This window comes from Cebus imitator, unplaced genomic scaffold, assembly GCF_001604975.1.
Source record: "Cebus imitator isolate Cc_AM_T3 unplaced genomic scaffold, Cebus_imitator-1.0 Scaffold127, whole genome shotgun sequence".
Classification (NCBI taxonomy): Eukaryota; Metazoa; Chordata; class Mammalia; order Primates; family Cebidae; genus Cebus; species Cebus imitator.
Window position 1 is genome coordinate 133,829 of NW_016107442.1, and position 13,606 is coordinate 147,434.

The 13,606-nt window shown below is 36.2% G+C and overlaps 1 protein-coding gene across 1 annotated transcript in view; it reads left to right on the forward strand.

Moving 5' to 3' along the window:
- KCNIP4 (potassium voltage-gated channel interacting protein 4) overlaps positions 1 to 13,606 on the forward strand; it is a 974,830-nt gene that overhangs the window by 106,250 nt on the left and 854,974 nt on the right. The gene's annotated exons all lie outside the window — the stretch shown is intronic.

The following is a 13,606-nucleotide window of genomic DNA, read 5'->3' on the forward strand; positions in this document are numbered from 1 at the left end:
TAGTATACACATTTGAGATACCTCCTTATGAAGCCATGTCTTTTCATGACTTGATAGCTTATTTCTTTTTCATGCTGAAAATAGTCCATTGTGTAACTGTACCTCAGTTTAATTATTCATTCGCCTACAGAAACATATGTTGGTTGCTTTTAAGTTTTGGCAATTGTAAATAAAACTGCTATAAACATCCATGTGCAAGGTCTTGGTGGACATGTGTTTTCAAATTGTTAGACTGTATGTTAAGAATATTTTTAATTTTATAAGAAACTGCCAGTCTTCCAAAGCAACTGTTATTTTGCATTCCCTCTGGCAATGAATGAGTCCCTACTGCTTCACATCTTTGCCAGCATTTGTTGTTTTTGGTGTTTTGGATTTTGGCCATTTTTGGCTTTAATTTGTACTTCCTTAATGGCATATAATGTAGATGAACCACCGTTCATATGCTTCTTTGCCTTTCATTGCCTTGAAGCATGTATTTTGCAGAACAGTACACATTTCTTTTTGCCTTCCTGGAATTACGTGTTCTTTTGTGACAAGTATGCTGATAATTTATTTGAAAGAACCATCCCCTCTCAACCCTTAAACTCTCATTTTCAGATGGAGTGGATTCTGTCCCTTTTTTTATTTTAGGAGTGAGCAAAGAACAATCTTTTAGTCAGAGTAATTGCTTAAGAAATAAGTACCTGACTGCTGGAGCCAATGATATCCAAAGAAACTTTCACTGATGCTGTCAGGACTTTCTTTCTTACTGAATTTGAACCTGGAAGAACATAAGATCAGGGTTACTTCAGTCAACTTGTCACCAAGAGGCTAGAGGAAAAGTATTTGTAGCACATTTACTCCACATATGGCATTCTGATATCTTCATTGAGGAGTTTGTGCTACTTAGATTCTCAGAACTGCCTTACTTCCTAGCTTTAGTTTAGAAGCCTGGCCTTTCTATCAAGCCATTGTCCTTTCAAAATCCACACAATTAATCACCTTTCTATTTAAAGTAGCCAGTCTGTTTCTATGATATGATATGTAATTAAAGGTGTTATCTGATAAATCACATGTGAAATATCACATTTCGAGTTATCTCAATTTTAGAAGACAACTAATCTCTTGCAAGAAATCATACCATTACCATATTTATAAATAGAAAATATCCAGTATGATTTTCTTGACCAGAAAAAGTGGACACCAAGATTCTACTTTACATTTAGACTTTGATTTTATTCCAGTTGCCTAACTGGCGAGGTAGTCTTAAACATGATAAACCCCAAAGGAAATGGCTAATGAGTGTTTCATTAGTCAAATTCTAGACTACAGCAAGCATCCCTGCTAATGCCATGGCTCTTGAGATTGGCTGCAAAACAAATGCCATTAGTTTTAAACTTTATTAACTTGAACTTTTGCAGAAGACACTCAGTCTGCGCAGTTTCCTCTACAATGTTCTGTTGGCCGGGAGGCAGCAAGCTTGGCTAGGCATGGAGGAGACAGCTCTCATTTCATTAGGTATTTGTGCAATGGCTATCATGATAGCAGCCAACTCATTACAGAACAGGCCACATCCAATTATTTTGAGTCAATGAGGCTCTGGCGAAAAGGTAGTCCATGGGGAAATTGAGAGTAGGAAAATGACTTTAGATGAGAGCATTTATTGTTCCTTTGATAAAGAGGAATGCCAAGAAGCAGCTTTCCATTGTCCCTAAAACTCAACCTGCACCCCTCCTAAATTCCCCAATGGCTCCACATTCCTGGGCCATTTGACTTGAAGAAAAGAGAAGAATGATATTCTTTTTTAAGTGCCAACTAAATAGGATACTCTGTAGGAAATGAAGTATTGACATAGTGATCATAGTGATATGTATAAAAGGATTTAGCTTATGTGTCCATTTCCATTACGGTTTCCTTTCAGTCAAAGGGAATCTTATGGATTTTGCTATATATTTTATGTCTAAGCTATTGTGAGTAGTGATTAATTTGGAAGGTTAAGGACATAAAGCATTTACCTCCTCAAATTGGCCTTTTTATAAAGTTATATATATATATATAAGGTTGGTGATTCTCAGCACTAGCAACTCATTAAAATTGGTTTGTAACCAAGTCATTGGTATTATTTTAAAAGTTTCCTAGGGAAAGATAATGGCGTCCAACACAGAGTACCACTCTAGCCTTTCTTTTTTCTTTTCTTTCTTTCTTTCTTTCTCTCTTTTTCTTTCTTCTTTCTTTCTTTCTTTCTTTCTTTCTTTCTTTCTTTCTTTCTTTCTTTCTTTCTTTCTTTCTTTCTTTCTTTCTTTCTTTCTCTCTCTCTCTCTCTCTCTCTCTCTCTCTTTCTTTCTTTCTTTCTTTTTTTTGGTTCAAAGCCCTTCCTTGTATTATGTTTTGAATGGAATATGTAGGGGGAAATGGCAGATCTGGGGCTGCTTTTAAAGAACACAAATGATCTTAGGTGGGAATTGGGTTTTCGCAGTGCTTTGCTGACTCAAGAAGTAGGAGTGTCCTGGACTCAGTCTCTAGCTCGATTCTGTAGTAGATGTTCTTTTATGTTCATATTGGGGCACAAAGTCTTCTCCATGCTTTGTGGTAGATCCAGTCTCACTGGGACTCATGCTGTATTTCTCTTAATCTCCAGAGAAAGTAACTAGTCATCAAACTGAAGAGCTGTTCACATGCCAAAACTTGAGCTAATTTTTTTTTTTAATTTTGCTTTAAGTTCTGGGGTACATGTGCAGATCTTGCAGGATTGTTACATAGGTATACACATGCCATAGTGGTTTGCTGCCTCCATCCACCCATCACCTACATTAGGTATTTCTCCTAATGTTATCCCTCCCCAATGCTCCCACCCCTTGCTATACCTCCCTAGCCCCCCACCGCTTAGCAGACCCCAGTGTGTGATGTTCCCCTCCATGGGTCCATGTGTTCTCATTGTTCAACATCCACTTATGAGTGAGAACACACAGTGTTTGCTTTTCTGTTCTTGTGTCAGTTTGCTGAGAATGATAGTTTCCAGATTCATCCATATCCCTACAAAGGACATTAATCATCCTTTTTTATGGCTGCATAGTATTCTATGGTGTATATGTGCCACATTTTCTTTATCCAGTCCATCTTTGTTGAGCATTTGGGTTGGTTCTAAGTCTTTGCTATTGTAAAGAGTGCTGCAATGAACGTATATGTATGTGTGTGTGTCTTTATAACAGAACGATTTATAATCCTTCGGGTATATACCCAGTAATAGAATTGCTGGGTCAAATGATATTACCATTTCTAGATCCTTGAGGAATCACCACACTGTCTTCCACAATGGTTGAACTAATTTATACTCCCACCAACCGCTGTAAAAGCATTTCTATTTCTCCACATTCTCTCCAGAATCTGTTGTCTCCTGATTTTATAATGATTGCCATTCTACTTGGTTTGAGATGGTATCTCAATGTGGTTTTGATTTGCATTTCTCTAATGACCACTGATGATGAGCATTTTTTCATATATTTGTTGCCTGCATAAATGTCTTCTTTTAAAAAGTATCTGTTCATATCCTTTGCCCACTTTTTGATGGGGTTGTTTGCTTTTTTCTTGTAAATTTGTTTTAGTTCTTTTTAGATTCTGGATATTAGCCCTTTGTCAGATGGGTAGCTTGCAAACATTGTTTCCCATTCTGTTGGTTGCTGGTTCACTCTAATGATTCTTTCTTTTGCTGTGCAGAAGCTCTGGAGTTTGATTAGATCCCAACTGTCTGTTTTGGCTTTTGTTGCCAATGCCTTTGGTGTTTTAGTCATGAGGTCCTTGCCTATGCCTAGGTCCTGAATGGTATTGCCTATGTTTTCTTCCAGGGTTTTTATGGGGTTCGGTCTTATGTTTAAATCTTTAATCCATCTGGAGATAATTTTTGTATAAGATGTATGGAAGGGATCCAGTTTTAGCTTTCTGCACATGGATAGCCAGTTTTCCCAACACCATTTATTAAACAGGGAATCCTTTCCCCATTGCTTGTTTTTGTCAGGTTTGTCAAAGATTATATGGTTGTAGATGTGTGGCATTACTTCTGAGGCCTCTGTTCTGTTCCATTGGCCTGTGTCTCTGTTTTGGTACCAGTACCTTGCTGTTTTGATTACTGTAGCCTTGTATTATAGTTTGAAGTCAGGTAGTGTGATGCCTTTAGCTTTGTTCTTTTTGCTTAGGATTGTCTTAGCTATGTGGGCTCTTTTTTGGTTCCATATGAAGGTTAAGGTGGTTTTTTCCAGTTCTGTGAAGATCAATGGTAGCTTGATGGGGATAGCATTGAATCTATAAATTACTTTGGGCAGTGTGGCCATTTTCATGATATTGATTCTTTCTAACCACGAACAGGATATGTTTTTCCATATGTTTGTGTCCTCTCTTATTTCCTTGGGCAGTGGTTTGTAGTTTTCCTTGAAGAGGTCCTTCATGTCCTTTGTCAGTTGTATTCCTAGGTATTTTATTCTCTTTGTAGCTACTGTGAATGGGAGTTCACTCATGATTAGCCTTTCTAGCTATAGTGCTAACCCAGATTTTTACACATTTACCATTAGTTTTACCAGTTGATTTTCATGGTTATCAGGGTGACTATTACATTATGGAAAACTTCTACTTGTTAAATCTATATGTTATTAGTAACAAAATTATCTTAATTAAATTGTGTATATACATATATATATTTGCATAGTTATGATTTCTATAATTTTTCATTATCTTTTGTGAATGTGGTTCCAATTTCTGATTAAAATGCTAAGCATGCATACCCATATCAAAGCATCATTTTATAGACCATATTATATATTAAAAATATATATATTTTAATAGTAAACATTTCCGGGAAGAGAACTTGCTTCATAAGTCAGAGGTAGGTGAACAAAAAAAAATTTGGAAATGGGAAAATAATAAGGATCTGGATATGAATATAATTCCAGCAAGGAATCAGAAACTATAAATGTTTACTTTTTTATTATACTTTAGGTTCTGGGGTACATGTGCAGAATGTGCAGTATTGTTACATAGGTATAAATGTCCCATGCTGGTTTTCTGCATACATCCGCCCATCATCTACATTAGGCATTTCTTCTAGTGATATCCCTCCCCAATTTTCTCACCTCCTGCTATCCCTCCCTTTGACCCCTATCCCCCAACAAGCCCCAGTGTGTGATGTTCCCCTCCCTGTGTCCATGTGTTCTCATTGTTCAACACCCACTTACAAGTGAGAACATGCGGTGTTTGCTTTTCTGTTCTTGCGTCAGTTTGCTGAGAATGGTGATTTCCAGATTCATCCACATCCCGACAAAAGACATGAATCATCCTTTTTTATGGCTACATAGTATTCCATGGTGTGCATGTGCCACATTTTCTTTATTTAGTCCGTCTTTGATGGGCATTTGGGTTGGTTCCACCATCTTTGTTATTGTAAACAGTGCCGCAATAAACATGTGTACATGTGTCTTTACAATTGAATGTTTTATAATCGTTTGGATATATACCCAGTAATGGGATTGCTGGGTCTAGTGGTATTTCTAATTCTACATCATTGAGGAATTGCCACACTGTCTTCCACAATGGTTGAACTAATTTACATTCCCACCAACAGTGTGAAAGTGTTCCTTTTTCTCCACATCCTCTCCAGCATCTGTTGTCTCCAGATTTTTTAATGATCACCATTCTAACTGGCATGAGATGGTACCTCAATGTGGTTTTGATTTGCATTTCTTTAATGACTAGTAATGATGAGCACTGTTTCTTGTTTGTTGGCTGCATAAATGTGTTCTTTTGAAAAGCATCTGTTTGTATCCTTTGCCCACATTTTGTTGATTTTTTTTCTTGTAAATTTGTTTAAGTTCTTTGTAGATTCTGGTTATTAGCCCTTTGTCAGATGGGTAGATTGCAAAAATTTTTTCCCATTCCGTTGGTTGCCAGTTCATTCTAATGATAGTTTCTTTTGCTGGGCAGAAGCTCTTTAGTTTAATTAGATACCATTTGTCTGCTTTGGCTTTTGTTGCCATTGCTTTCGGTGTTTTAGCCATAAAGTCCTTGCATATGCCTGTGTCCCAAATGGCGTTGTCCAGCTTTTCTTCTAGGGTTTTTATGGTGTTAGGTCTTATGTTCCAATACTTAATCCATCTGGAGTTAATTTTTGTATTGGAGAACCGTTGGGTAGATCAACTTGCAAATTCAAAAACTTAGTTTATAAAGCACAAATTATAAGTGTAGGTAAAAATGAATTGAAGAACATATTAGTGTATTTCACTGTATTACCAAAAGCAGTCCACTTGTTATAAATATTGTCTTCCCCTAGAGACATCTAGACACACAAATTTGTTCCAGATATGGCATAAGTCTAGATGTCTCTAAGGGAACACAGTGTTCTAAGGTTCTGAAGTGCACTACAACCTCTAAGTAAGATAAAAAGAAACCAGGTATAATCATAGGCCTACGACCTTAGATATTTTCAATATCAAATCATCAAACGTAGAGATTTACTTTATAAGATTCCTGAGAAGTGTGGTCAACTGACCTCTGAATAGAAAAACAGTTAAAAATTCCCAAATATAAGATCTTGCCTGGACATATCACAAAGCCCAGCCATGTAGGACAAACAAGGAATTCTGGCAATATGTATGGTGTAGACCAAAAAACCTACAGTGTTTCCTACACTAAAGTGATTGCCATAATGTGATGCCATCAACTCTAGAAAGCCACCAAGCATTGACCCTTCCTGGTGTACACTGTTTCTTTATCAATATGCAGTTACATTTATGAATATAGTAAATTCCCTTTAATATTTGCATGGTTATGATTTCTATAATTATACATTATCTTTTGTGAATGTAGCTTCAATTTTTAATTAAAATGCTAGCCATGCATACACATATTAAAGCATCATTTTGTACATCATATAGTTTTTATTTGTCAATTAAAAATAAGTAGGCCAGGGATGGTGGCTCATGCCTGTAATCCCAGCACTTTGGGAAGCTGAGGCAGGTGATCACCTGAAGTCAGGAGTTCCCTACCAGCCTGGCCAATGTGGTGATACCTCGTCTCTACTAAAAATACAAAAATTATCTAGGGTGGTGGCAGGTGAATGTAACCCCAGAAACTCTGGAGGGTGAGGCATGAGAGTCACTTGAATCTGGAAGGCAGAGGTTGCAGTGAGCTGAGGTCAAGCCACTGTACTCCAGCTTGGGCAACAGAGCAAGATTCCATCTCAAAGATAGATAGATAGATAGATAGATAGATAGATAGATAGATGATAGAATTTTTAAAGCAGGAAGTAGGAAAGACAAAAAGAAATACTAAGCACAATGATAAGTGACATAGTATTCCTGTTCTGGCTTCTCTCTTTTCCTCTTTTCTAAATAATTGCTACCAATAATTGCAATTGACTTGCCTTTTAATTGTATGTATGGTTTGTTCTTATGTGCAGAAATTTTAATTTTTTATGCAGACGCTTCTATCAATTTTTTATCTCTTATGATTTTTTTAAATTATCTTTATGTCTGAGCAGCATTTTTCTTCCTGAGATCAAATTAGTCATTCAGCCATGTTTTGTTATGTTCTGATTGATTGATTGATTATGTTTTACTCTCTTTTCCCTCCTACCTTCATCCCTCCTCTCCATTATAATGTCTAATGCTAGTTTCTATTTACCAAAGACTCACTATGAGCCAAGTATTGCCCTTAGAATTTTCCATCTTATATCATCTACCCACCAACCCTGCATATTATTATTGTTCTCATAAAAGTTAAGAATGACTGAAAACTGTGATGAAATTAAGCAGATGTTTTTTTCCAGCCCAAAACCTTTGATCTCAATTATTATGCTAGTCTCCCTTATTTGTCATTGGTTGCTTTTTTTGTTGTTGGTTAAGATTTTGCACTTTTGGCAAATAGCTGATTTCAAAAATATTGTTTATTTCTGCATCTCTAAACTCCATAATAATATCCTAACACATGACGTAAATCAGGATGCCATGAGGTAGTACACATAAATCAGAGAGCACAGCTTCATTTACAGAACACATATAGCCATCTTTCTTTCTTCATGTTGTTGCTGTTGAGGAGTTATTTTAGATTACAAGAAATTTGGCATTGTAACTTTCAACAAAACTTGTGGTTTTTTTTTTTTTTTTCCCATTTCTGCGTGTTCACAAGTCTCATTTCCTACATATATGTAGGCCCCAAGGTATGCTAAGTAACCAAATTATGTTGGCTGGCAGGTTTTCAGAAGGAATTTTGAACACAAATGATCCCTATATTTACCTTCAGAACACGAAACGCAGATTCTTCAGCTGAGAACAGCCTGAGTAATGGCTCTCTCAGTATCAGACAATTCTTGGACTATTTGTCTCAAATGTTGACAGGCATTAATGTTGCTATGGAACTAGATTTTTCAAAATCTCTATGACTAAGAATTGGACAAATTGTCTTGTTTCGGGTCTTGGCATAGGTGCAAATTAAGGCCATGCATCTGTCTTGAAGTGTCAAGAAAATGTCCTCTTAAACAAGGTGTGGGAATTCTCACCAGCTGGCTCCAGCAAGTTGTGGGGCAATGGGGAGGGTGGGAGAGATGACTTGGCATGGAGACTGGTGCAAAATCTGCAGTGCTAATAGATAACAGCTGGAGAAGGCAATGAGTCAGTTTATGAGGATGAGGTTACCATGTTTGTGCCAGGGCCAGGGACCACAGTGGCAAGTGTGGTACAGATGGCAACCTCGGAATCTGAGAATTCTAATTAAGGATGAGAAAGGAACAGGGCACTGACAGGCTGTCAGCAGAAGAGCAGAGCACTCTGACCACAAAACCAGCTGGAGGCTCCCACTCTATCTTTGCTCTTTCAGAGATAATAAACAGATCACATTTTTAATTCCTGCACTTTTAGGGCAAAGTTAACCAGCACGAGCATTCAGCCCAGAAGTAGCAGCATAAGGTAAGAATTTCATTCTTGATTTTAAATTCTGATGTGTGCACACAAATACTCTACTTCTTGCCCTAGTATCTATGGAGTAGCAGGACGTTTTTTTTTAACTCTCCAAAGAAACACACACGCACACACACACACACACACACACACACACACACAATTTAAATTGCAGGATGAATATATGCAGTGCAGCATTTTAGATGGAGTCCAGAGGAGTTGGAAAACTATTAACATCATAGATCAGAACTTTTGGCAGATTATAATATGGCAATTTCAATAAACTCATAAGTTTTTCCTTCCCATTCATCTCATTTTAGTGGATGCCCCATGCAGCCATGAGGGCCCCATGCTCTTTGAAATGAAACTAAGGGACACTTTAAGCATAGATTGCTGTTTCTTCCTTTCCTGCTTCAAACACCAAAATGTTTCTTTTAAGAGTCAGTCAGCTCTTTCAGTGACTTCCTCTACGACACCTTAGCTCTTGTTGAATCTCTATATAGAAATAAAAATTATCAATTAGGCCTGCATATTTGTTTTGCTAGAATTATACTTTCACCTCTTTCAAAGAAGTAGAAGATTGAATATGTAGCTTTGTTATGAACACATGCCTTACAATGATGTTGAATTCAGTCATGGAGTTGGATTCAGGAGCTCTTGGAATATAAACAACTATGAACACAATAATTGAGAGCTCCATTCTCAATGAGCTAAAGTACCTGTTTAAATTCTTTGTGCATAATAGTGATGATCAAATCTAACAAAATTATCTAGGTCTTTTAAAACTCCAACCATTCAATCATAATTTCCCTTTTGTCTAAGAAAACTTGCGAGAATAAAATGAGAAATTACGAAGTAAGTCAATACTTTCTAAGAATACTTAAAATAACTAAACAAGATATCTTTTATGTGTTTTTTGTTCTGTTGCATTGCTACATGGAAAAAATGAAGATTTCCATGATCCATAGTTATCAAGATGGAAACTTGTGTCAAAGAATAAATGTTTTTCTCTTCTCCAACAATAGCCACATTCTAAGTATTTCACGAATAACAGATGTTATCTCTTTGCCAGTTTTTCCCTTCATTTTTCTTGGCATGACCCTCACAGATAGTTTCAGTGCTTCTTTCTGTGTCAATAACTTCTATGTCAGATCCCTAATTTTGTCATCCAGAATTCAGCCTGAATTCTGTTACTCTTGTGTATTTCCCCATGACTATCCCGCTGTCACTTCAGTCTCAGTAAGTCTGAATTCACTTATAGGCAACTTCCAGTGAGGCACCATAGGACTTCCTGTTTTGCTGGCTTTCAATGGTACCTCCATTCCCCTAGTCACTCAATCAGAACAATTTATTCTTTCTGTTAATTTCTCTTTTCTATGTTGGACATTATTGGAGTTCAAAAGTACCTTTGAGAACATTTTAGTCCAGTCTGCTGCAAATTCAGGAATCTCTTTCAGAATGTTTCTGATAGATGTTAAAATAGTTGGCTTTAATTGCATACTTGCAAATGTTAAAAGATAAAGGTATTTAAAGGTAAAATCAAGACTTTCATACAAATACAGAATGAGTACACATCTCAAAGATTTTATTTAACAGCAGTAACATGTTATCAGTTCAAAGTGACACTCAAAAGAACCACACGTTATAGGCAAATCTAGAACGCTAGAAATAATTTACAGGTACATGCAAAAGGAGTTACGAGGCAATAATCATTTAGACACAACAAATTTGCACATCAATGGACAAAAATGATTTGCATTATTTTCAGTTTTTACGATTTGTGTAGTTAGAAAATATCTCAAAGACCAGAAAAGCTTGAGATACCCAAAAGGGCGCATCAGGCAGGATAGCCAGTGGTTTTTATTTTGTTTTGTTTTTTCTTTGGGTCTCTTTCAAAATATTTCACAATTTTTTCTTTACACAGGTGAAAATAAAATTTTTGTGAATGGGCCATTTTCTTTTTTGACCTCAAACTGGCATAAGATTTTTCCTAATACTGAAGTAGAATTTTCTTTCCTATAACATTCCTCCTTGTTTTTCATGACATATGTTAGGGTAGCTCAAAAGATTTTTGATTCTCTGAGTAATCCTTCAATAAATCCTTCAATAGCAGGTACTGTTTGTCCCGTTTGTCCTACCTTTTTCTGTGTTAAATCTTGTCATTTTTTTAAGCTCTCCTTTATATGACGTTTTTCAAACATCTAAATATCTGAACTAGTCTTCTTCTCTTGACAAGCTTTAATGTTCTTGTTTTTTTTACCCATTTCAAAGCATTAATACATGGACATAATGGTTCTGCACTGAGAAATATGTAGTAGATTTGTGGGATACTTACCTGCCTTGATTGGACATTGTTTCTAATCTGTAGCTTAAAATTATAGGACCTAATTTTAAGAGAGGATGAGGATCAGTTTTGTCTATAAGCATAGCCTTCCTGATACACTGGTCCAAACATGTTGTCTAGTCCCCTTCTCTACAAAACAATAAGCTAATAGCATCTAGTATGAATTGAAGATAGTAATAACCCATTGGGATTATACATTAGTTAAACTTAAGAGATATGACACACCATAAAATTAAAGGTTATTATTATATGTGTGTGTGTGTGTATACATCACTCAACTTGAGTATATGCTGAAATAAAAATCCCTAAACATTTTCTTTTTTTTTTCCCTTCATTCCTTCATTCTTTTTCATTCTTTGTTTGCTTTCTTCTTTCCTCATTTCTTTATGTGAGATGCTTGCCAACATCCAGCTTCATGGATATACTATCTGTCCTATTGTAAAGGGCCCCATACTTAGAAAGATCCCACCCTTACTTTAGCCTCTAGTGTCACTATCTTGAGATTATTCATACTCTTTAAATAAGAGCCCCTGCAATTTATTTTTCCCTGGTCCCAGCAAATTATGTAACTGTTCTTGCTTGCCGACTAAGGTCTACGCCATCCCTTTCACAAACAATTGATTCCTTCATAGCTATCCTCTTCCTCCCTTCCCACACCTACTGAAAACACTTTAGAATAGTTTTCATCCTTTTCCAACCAGAATGAGTGAGACACCAGCTGCCTAGCTATTCACCTAGCTATTCACTCCTCCTCTAATTTTTTGGGTCACAGGACCCAGTTAATTCTTTAATGTACCTTTTTCATAATATCATTTTTATACTAAAAAATCAAGACAATAGAAGCTCTAAATTTTGCTTGAAATGCTAATAGTAATCTTTTTTACCCACTGATTTGCCCTTCCTTAATTCCAGTTGCTCCTTCCAAATTTTAATTTTAATCATCATCACTAAACCAAACCATGAATATATTATAAAATACCTTACTTTTCTAGCATCTTATGAAATCCAATTCATTAATTCTTCAACTATTTAACAAATATGTGCTTGGTGATAATAACTATGCAATTAGTGCAGCAATGCAATGGAAAAAAAAAACACACACACACACACACACACACACACACACACACCTAGCCCCATCCTCTATAATTTACAGCTTAGAAAGGGGGACAGATTTTTAATAAGCGATTACTCACTTGTGATGAATGTCATGAAGGAATAAAATTGGGGACTATAAGAGAGAATTAAAGGAAGCATAATTTGCCTTTTGCCCTTGCCTATTCAAACCTCATTCATAGCTCAAAATACAGAGAAACAGCTGCTTCGTAAATATAGCTTCTTGTTTCTTATCTTCCTTGCTTATAATATTTAGTCTGGTTATCCAATTCAAACCTTTTTCATTAATATTTTATTTACTGCTTCCCCAGTTAGATTGCAGTCTAGACTATGCCTTATATGCATTTTTTACCCTAAAGACTCAGCTTAGCTATTACCTTCTCTAGAACTCTTGCCTTATTATCCTTTTCTCTGATCCTGAACATGTATATATATATATGTACATATGCACATACATACATATGTGTGTATATGTGTATGTATATACATCTTTGTGTAGATCCATCTTTGTGCCTCTATAGCACTGAGTCCAGGATATTCTAACTGATCGCTTAGCCTATTTTATAGTAATTTGATTCCTTCTTTTCACCTCTCACTATTGCATTATTTCCATTTCCATACGACTGGACTTTCTTTTATCTCTGTTCCCAGTGCTCACCATGGCACCAGGCTCAGAGTAGGAGATGCTCATCAGCTTCTGAATGGATGAAAAAATGATTAGTTCTACCAAGTCTGCTATGTCTCTGAATTTAAATGTTGAGGAATATTCCAAGTGACTGTTGCAGAATCCTTATGTCACAGTGATTTATTACTAATTACAAATACTATGATATACATACAGAAATAGGAGCATTTACACAATCAGAAAAAGAAAAACCCATTCTTGGCTAGGTATCTGAAAATATTCTCTACAGACAGAGTATATTTCAATTACAATTAGTATATAATGTATTGTTACTGTTTCTTTCATTACCAGCTAATTGCTTTTAGAATACCATCTCTGGGATGCCATTTGGTGGGTTTGGGATCACAGCTCCCTGTAAGTAAAGATATAGAAAGTAGAAGCATCCTACATATGATACCTGGAATATAGGTAATTCATTTCCTGATGTAGGGCATGGGACACTTAGGGGTACAATCCTGCTGTATCTGGGATGGCCATACAAACCATCAGAGGAGGAAGAGGCAAACCTCGCATACCTAATTAGCATCAAAATCCATCCCTTTTCTC